The sequence below is a fragment of the Carlito syrichta genome, unplaced genomic scaffold, assembly GCF_000164805.1.
Source record: "Carlito syrichta isolate Samal-C Ts95f unplaced genomic scaffold, Tarsius_syrichta-2.0.1 Scaffold308825, whole genome shotgun sequence".
NCBI classification, from domain to species: Eukaryota; Metazoa; Chordata; class Mammalia; order Primates; family Tarsiidae; genus Carlito; species Carlito syrichta.
The window spans coordinates 855,728-862,745 of record NW_007252921.1 but is presented as its reverse complement, the minus strand read 5'-3'; the positions used below and the strand labels follow the sequence as shown (position 1 = coordinate 862,745).

General features: G+C 39.7%; 1 pseudogene; it reads right to left on the bottom strand.

Moving 5' to 3' along the window:
- Nucleotides 1–2,304: 2,304 nt before the first annotated feature.
- LOC103268420 lies at nucleotides 2,305–2,599 on the bottom strand (annotated as a pseudogene).
- Nucleotides 2,600–7,018: the final 4,419 nt, after the last annotated feature.

The following is a 7,018-nucleotide window of genomic DNA, read 5'->3' as shown; positions in this document are numbered from 1 at the left end:
CAGACTGGGAAAAAGTATTTGCCAACTCTAGGCTGACAAAGGTTTAACATCCTGGATCTACAAGGAACTGAAACGTACTGAAAAGAAGAAAACAAACAACCCCATTATAAAATGGGCAAAAGACATGAACAGACACTTCACAAAAGAAGACATTCGAGCAGCCAACAAACACATGAAGAAATGCTCAACCTCACTAATCATCAGGGAGATGCAAATCAAAACCACACTGAGATACCACCTAACTCCAGTCAGAATGGCAATTATCAACAACTCAAAAAATAACAGCTGCTGGAGAGGGTGTGGTGAAAAGGGAACACTTCTACACTGTTGGTGGGAGTGTAAACTAGTGCAACCTCTGTGGAAAGCAGTGTGGCGATTCCTAAAAGCTCTAAAAATTGACCTTCCATATAACCCTGCAATCTCCCTGCTGGGAATATACCCTGAAGAACACACATCACTCTATAAAAAAGATACCTGCACACGTATGTTTATCGCAGCGTTGTTCACAATAGCAAGAACCTGGAAACAACCATGCTGCCCATCAAAAGAGGACTGGATTAAAAATTGTGGTACATATACACGATGGAATACTATGCAGCCATAAAAAAGAACAAAATCATGAATTTCGCAGCAACCTGGATGGAACTGGAGTCTATAATACTGAGTGACCTCTCACAGAAACAAAGATCCGAATATCACATGTTCTCACTCATATAATGGACCTTGAACATCCAATGCAATACTATAAGAAAATGACTGACGGTACTGGGAAACTATCAGGGGGAGTGGGATGGGATTAACAGTAGCAAATATCTGTCGGGGGATGGGAAAACACCTCTTATCAACAGGGTGCCTGAATGAAACGTAATTGTATACCTAACCCTTAACTGTACCCCACAAAACCATAATAAAAAATACTGATTAATAAAAAAAAGCATAGAATTATAGTCTTACAATGCTAATTATAATTGTATATAAAAAATTAAAACACAGTAGAACTTTCTGTTACAAAATTCTTAATCATCTGAACAGTCATCATTGCTTGCTACCAATTTACATGCAACATCTACTGGGGACTGACTTTTGATTGTTTTCCCCAAGAAAATGTGAGTAGATAAATGACATTTCTTTCCTTTTTTTTTGTTTTTGTAGTTGGAGTCTCACTCTGTCACTCAGGCTAGAATGCCGTGGCCACCACAGCCTCAACCTGCTGGGCTCAGGCAATTGTTTTGCCTCAGCCTTCCAAGTAGCTGGAACTACAGGCACACGCCACCATGCCCAGCTAAGAGATAAATGACATTTCTCAGCAGACATTAATTTACTTATGGCCAGAAAAAGAAAAAAAAAAAAACTGTACTTGAGATTGGTACTGGTCAAAATTATAGAAACAGTAAGATCCCCCCCAAAAAAATCCGAAAAGGAGATACATAGGCAAAGAGTACCATGAATGGCACAACTCAAAAAATCCCGGGACCAATCAGGCACACAGCTTTTCTCTCTCCCTCAGTGATGACGGGGGCTGCTTTGCCATCAAATAACAATGACTGAAGCAAGTGAGGGGCACCAGGTGTACAAGAAATTAAATCTTGCAAAATACTAAATGGGGCAGGGGTGACCAGAAGGGGGGATTTATATATCATCCAAACTATCTATAGCATAACCGGAATGCAGCCCATCCCATACTGGCTTTGTGAAACAATTGGACCCTTATGATTTAATAGTTAAAATTATAACAAGTACAATAATACAACAGATTTACATGGTAAGCAAAATCCAAGGGGCACTTTATATTAAGTATTTACTGTGCTGTTTCAATTGAAAAATAATTTTGCGAAGTATACATCTCAACTGAGGTCTATGCATCAAATGTCCTAACAGATACCAATATTAACCTTGGGTGAGTTGACTTCTTGTGTGACTTCTGTCTGAATTGTAGGCAGAATGCTAGATGTCCATGCACATGCGGGAAAACTCAAAATAAGGTCATCCAAAAGCTGTGCATGTGAGGAGTCTGGAAGTACTTTAAAAGTCAAAGTAGACCAGAAATCCAAAAAGGGAACAGTGACAGTGGCAACAAGGAATGAAACACCAATATGACCAGAAACATGAAAAAACAGAAAGAGGAAGACCTCTCGAACCAGCAGAATCCTGCATATATACAAAAAAGAAAAAGTCACTCACCATTTGGTAAAACAGAAGCCAATTCTAGTATGGGAAAATATACATTGCAAAAAGCCAGAAGCCAATAGAAGAAAAACTACTGGTTTACGTAAGAGAAAGGAAGATGTTTCATTCTGGGCAGAGTTACTTGGTGAACGCTGCCACCAGACACAGGACCTCGTTGGTGTTGGCCTTCAGACATTCCACTTCAGGGTCTAAGTCAAGGAGCTGCTGGACTCTCTTGTTGGCTAAATCACACTGCTCGTCCAGGAGAGGAGCAAATGTGTTCTCCAAGACATCCGAGGCATGAGCGAGGTAAGTGAGGGTCAGTAGGCGTGTCCATGCGGTGAGGGTCATTCACCCACTTGTCAAGAACAGCTTCCTGGACTTTCTTGATGAAGCGCGGCTTAATGTTGTTGGTGAGGGGATGTGCCATCATGTCCGAAGTACTGTTTCTCTGTTGTCAATACCCCTTTTTCTACCAGGTTTTTAGCTAATCATCCTACACATTTCTTAGCTGATAACGCAATTTTAGTGAATTTCATGTCTCACCTAAACAAAATATTTCAGAAGTTAGAAATGATAGGTACTGCCTGCTAATTCTGTAAAAACTTTTGCAGTATGAAAATAAATGGCAAAATTTGAGTTTTTTCCCCCCAAAGAAATAAAATTAAATCCAACAATGTTTTTCCCCCTGACTAGACCACAAACGCTTAAGGGCCAGCCAGGCCTGTGGATTCTGAACCCCTGGCACATCTTTAGGCACAGCAGTCACTCCAAAGACTAAGCTTGCAAGCAGTCTACAAACCAGTCATCCTTAGTATTTTTTTTTTTGAGTAGGAATTCTCACTCTGACACCCAGGCTAGGGTGCAGTAGCAGGCTCACGGACACTGTAGCCTCAACCAGCTGGGCTCAGACAATTCTTCCACCTCAGCCTTCTAAGTAGCTGAAACTACAGGCACACGCCACCATACCCGGCTAATTTTTTCATTTTTTATTGTAGAGATGAGGTCTCAACAAGTTGTCTGGGCTGGTGTCGAGCCCCTGGGCTCAGGCAATCCTCTCACCTCGGCCGCCCAAAGTGCTGGGATTACAGGTGTGAGCTATTGCACTTGATTTTAACACTCTTTAAAGAAAAACCACAAAGCCTCATCCTTATTCTTATGGAAGCACATATTAAAATAGGTACCAGCCTCCCTCCAGCTGTTGTCAAAAAGCAACCAATAACAGAAGAAGTTTCTCTTCTGTTAAACATTAATCTGCAACAAATAGACAAAAGGAAAAAAGCCTCCTGATTAGCATGTTCTTACTGAAACTGCTTTATCACCACAGCCTAGAAAACTGGGAAAGCCTGTTTAGGCAATGCTATTCTTTGATGACAATATAAAATATATTCTAAGAGAATAAAAATGTTTACAATTTTAATCTCACTAACTACACACATTTCCTTTTTGAGACAGAAATATTTAAAATAAAACCAACTGATTTTTCACTAAAATAGTTGTTTTTCTTTATAGAAGACTGGAGGGAAACACACCAAAATATTAATCTTGGTTTGCTTTGCGATTACACACGACAAATTTTTTTGTACTTTCTGTATTTTCCAAATGATCTCCACATAACGATTTTTATAATTTGAAAAAAAATCCTATAGTATTTTATTAAATTAGAACATGTTAAAGATCAACCACAGGCACCTTAAATGCAAAAGCTGTAAGATGAAATGTTGTAACACTGAGAGAAAACCTTCAATGGCACTGTTCATTACAAGAGCCATTATCCACATGGAGCTACTATGTTTAAATTAATTTAACAATTCAGTTCTTCAGTTGCACTAGCCACATTTCAAGTATAGAACAGCCACATGTGACCAGTGGCTAGTGACTGGACAGCACAGGAGTAGAACATTTTCATCATCACATGAAGTTCTAGTGAACTGTCTTAAAATGTTATCTTATTGTCTTAAAATGTATTACCATTCAACTGGCCATATATACAATTACTGTAAGTCTCCTAAATATGAACAAGTTCCATTCTGAGAATAAGCCCAATTTGTTCACGAGTCCAGCAAAGTTGGGGTAGCTACCCAACTAACACAATCAGCTATATGATACTGTACTACTATCTTAGATGTAAAGCACTTTTCACACAAATAATACATTAAAAAACAAATACAAAAAAATGAAGATAACATTTTTATCTTATAGTACAGCACAGGAAAATGTATGCCAGACTCATGAACTAACTTAGATGATTGTATTGATGTGAGGTCTGATTGTTTGAATCATGGCACCGACACACAATTTACCAAGAGAGAAGTTTATTAGCCAGGTTTGACTGGCCAGGGCCACCCACCAGACTCACAGGTCTTTAGGCAAGGGCACCACACTGCCACAGGGGCCTTTCTTAAATATGCAAAAGTCCGCCTAATCCACAAGGCCGTTATAATTTAAATTAGAACAACACAAAACCTGCCAGAAGAGGGGCTTGCCCACCACAATTCAAACAGAGAAAAGTCCGCTAGAATTTGAAAGGGGCTTATCGCACAACACTCACACACTGCCAGCGGGGGTTACAGAAGCAGAGAAGGCAGGTTAACTTCTCTAACATAGTCACTTGGTGCTCCCAAGTAGGGCGTTTCTTCCAGGGTTTCCAAGAATTACTAAGTTTTAGGGGAGAGGTCACAGCACACAGTTTCAGAATACTTAATATACGAGGTTGTAGTTTCATTACATTTCACATAATTCATCACACTTAATATATAAGGTTTCACACAGGTTTCACACATTCATCACTTCTGACAGTATATGCAAATGCACACTGGCATCTTCAACTTTCTAAGTTTACATGTTGGGGACTTATTGTATTTTACTCTACTTAATATCAAAGACCACACAGCTATAAGGGTAGTCAGTCCTGAACTTGTCACCTCACCATAATTAGAAATCTGAATAAAATACCCATAAGCAACTATTTCAGATACTGGCCAGAAAGCAGCCCAGAACCATGACTCACGAGAAGATTCTACGTGAACCCTACAACTGCCGTAGCTTACTACCTGGAGGCACATCCCAGGCAGCAGAGCAGGAAGGAAAACCCCAAGCAGAGCAGAGCAGTCATACTAAGTTAAGGCATCAGAGTTCAGGGCAGCTAAGGCAGCTGCAGTGTGTAAGGCAGAGGATGGAGAAGAGGGAGCTATGAAGAGAGAGAGGTCTTGGCCTCTTGGTGGTTTGTGGTGTTCCTTTGAGTCTTTAGCAGAGTTCAAACGAAGCTGGATGTGTTAAGGTGAGAAATCCTGCAAGGCTAGGCAAAGAACCACTACCAGGAAGTTGTAACCTGTACAATTCCAAGAATTCACACAGAACTGGGAAAAATTGGAGTGCCAATAAACCTGGTTGGAAAGGCCTCCCTGAACACCCTGGACATTCAGAGAGGATTCCAGGAAATTCACATCTTAGTAGTAGTTCCAAACTAGCCCTTGAGTAAAGACCTCTCTAGACCTGCCCTACCAAAGCTACAAACAAGGGGATCTAAAGGTAACTTAGCTGCCTAGCAAACCAATATTCAACATTCTTTCATTTTTTATTTTATTATTATTATTTTTATTTTTTGTAGAGACATGTCTTGCTTTATTGTCCAGGCTGTTCTCAAACTCCTGTCCTCAAGCAATTCTCCCACCTCAGTCTCCCAAAGTGCTGGGATTAGAGGCATGAGCTACTACACATGGTCTCAACTCTTTAAAGAAAGACCACAAAACTCAGCATTCAACAACTTAGCATTAATAGCAATTTTAAAAAAATCGCTAAACTTGCAAAGCTGCAAAAAAATTAACCCAAAATTAAAGGGGAGAAAGTCAACAGAAACAGTCAGTGAAATCAGACGTGACTCAGAAATGATAGAGATGATGGAATGAGCAGAAGAGGACTTATAACAGCCATTATAAATATCTAAATAACTTTAAGGAAAATGTACACAATGAAGACAAGATGGGTTTAACCAAATTAATGACCTAGAACTGCCATTCTGCATTTTGTGATCTTCTTTATTTTTTATTTTTTTGAGTTGGAGTCTCACTCTGTTGCCCAGGATGGAACGCAGTGGCACACTCACAGCAAACCCAGAGTCAACCTGCTGAGCTCCTACAATCCTTCTGCCTCAGCCTTCCAAGTAGCTGGAACTACAGGTGCGCACTACCACACCTGGCTAATTTTTTTGATTTATTGTAGAGATGAGGTCTCACCAAGTTGCCCAGGTGGGTCTCGAACCCGCAGGCTCATGCAATCCACTCACCTCAACCTCCCAAAATGCTGGGATTAGAGGCTGAGCCACGGAGCCTGGCTGTGATCTTCTTTGTAAAATTCAGGACTGAAAAATTATCTAAAATTAAATGATGAAGGTTTTGTACTAATTTGCAGTAATTAAAGTCACCTCCTGCATTTAAAGAAAACATAACTTTCTCAAATAAGAAGGTCTCATAAAATAACAAATAGACAAACTTCAGTAAATGCCTATAAAAACTGTATTTCAACTGGAAGATCAACTAACTATGCAAATGATAATTTGTGAATTATCAAAGAAGTACTGTCCCCTAGCAGCTCTAGCTAATTAGGTATGACTGCCTTAATATGTTTATGCTGCACAATACCTAAGTGCAACAGAACGAATGACTCCCAGCCACCTGTCTCTATTTGGCCTTACTAAATCAAATAGGAAGGAATTGGATGCCTCAGAGACCTCTTAGCCATCTCATCTATTCCCACACAAGAACAACAACAAAAAAGAAAATCAGAAAGTGGATTATCTTGAGATATCTACTTTCTTTCCACAGACCTGAAAAAAAAAAAAACCCTAAAATTC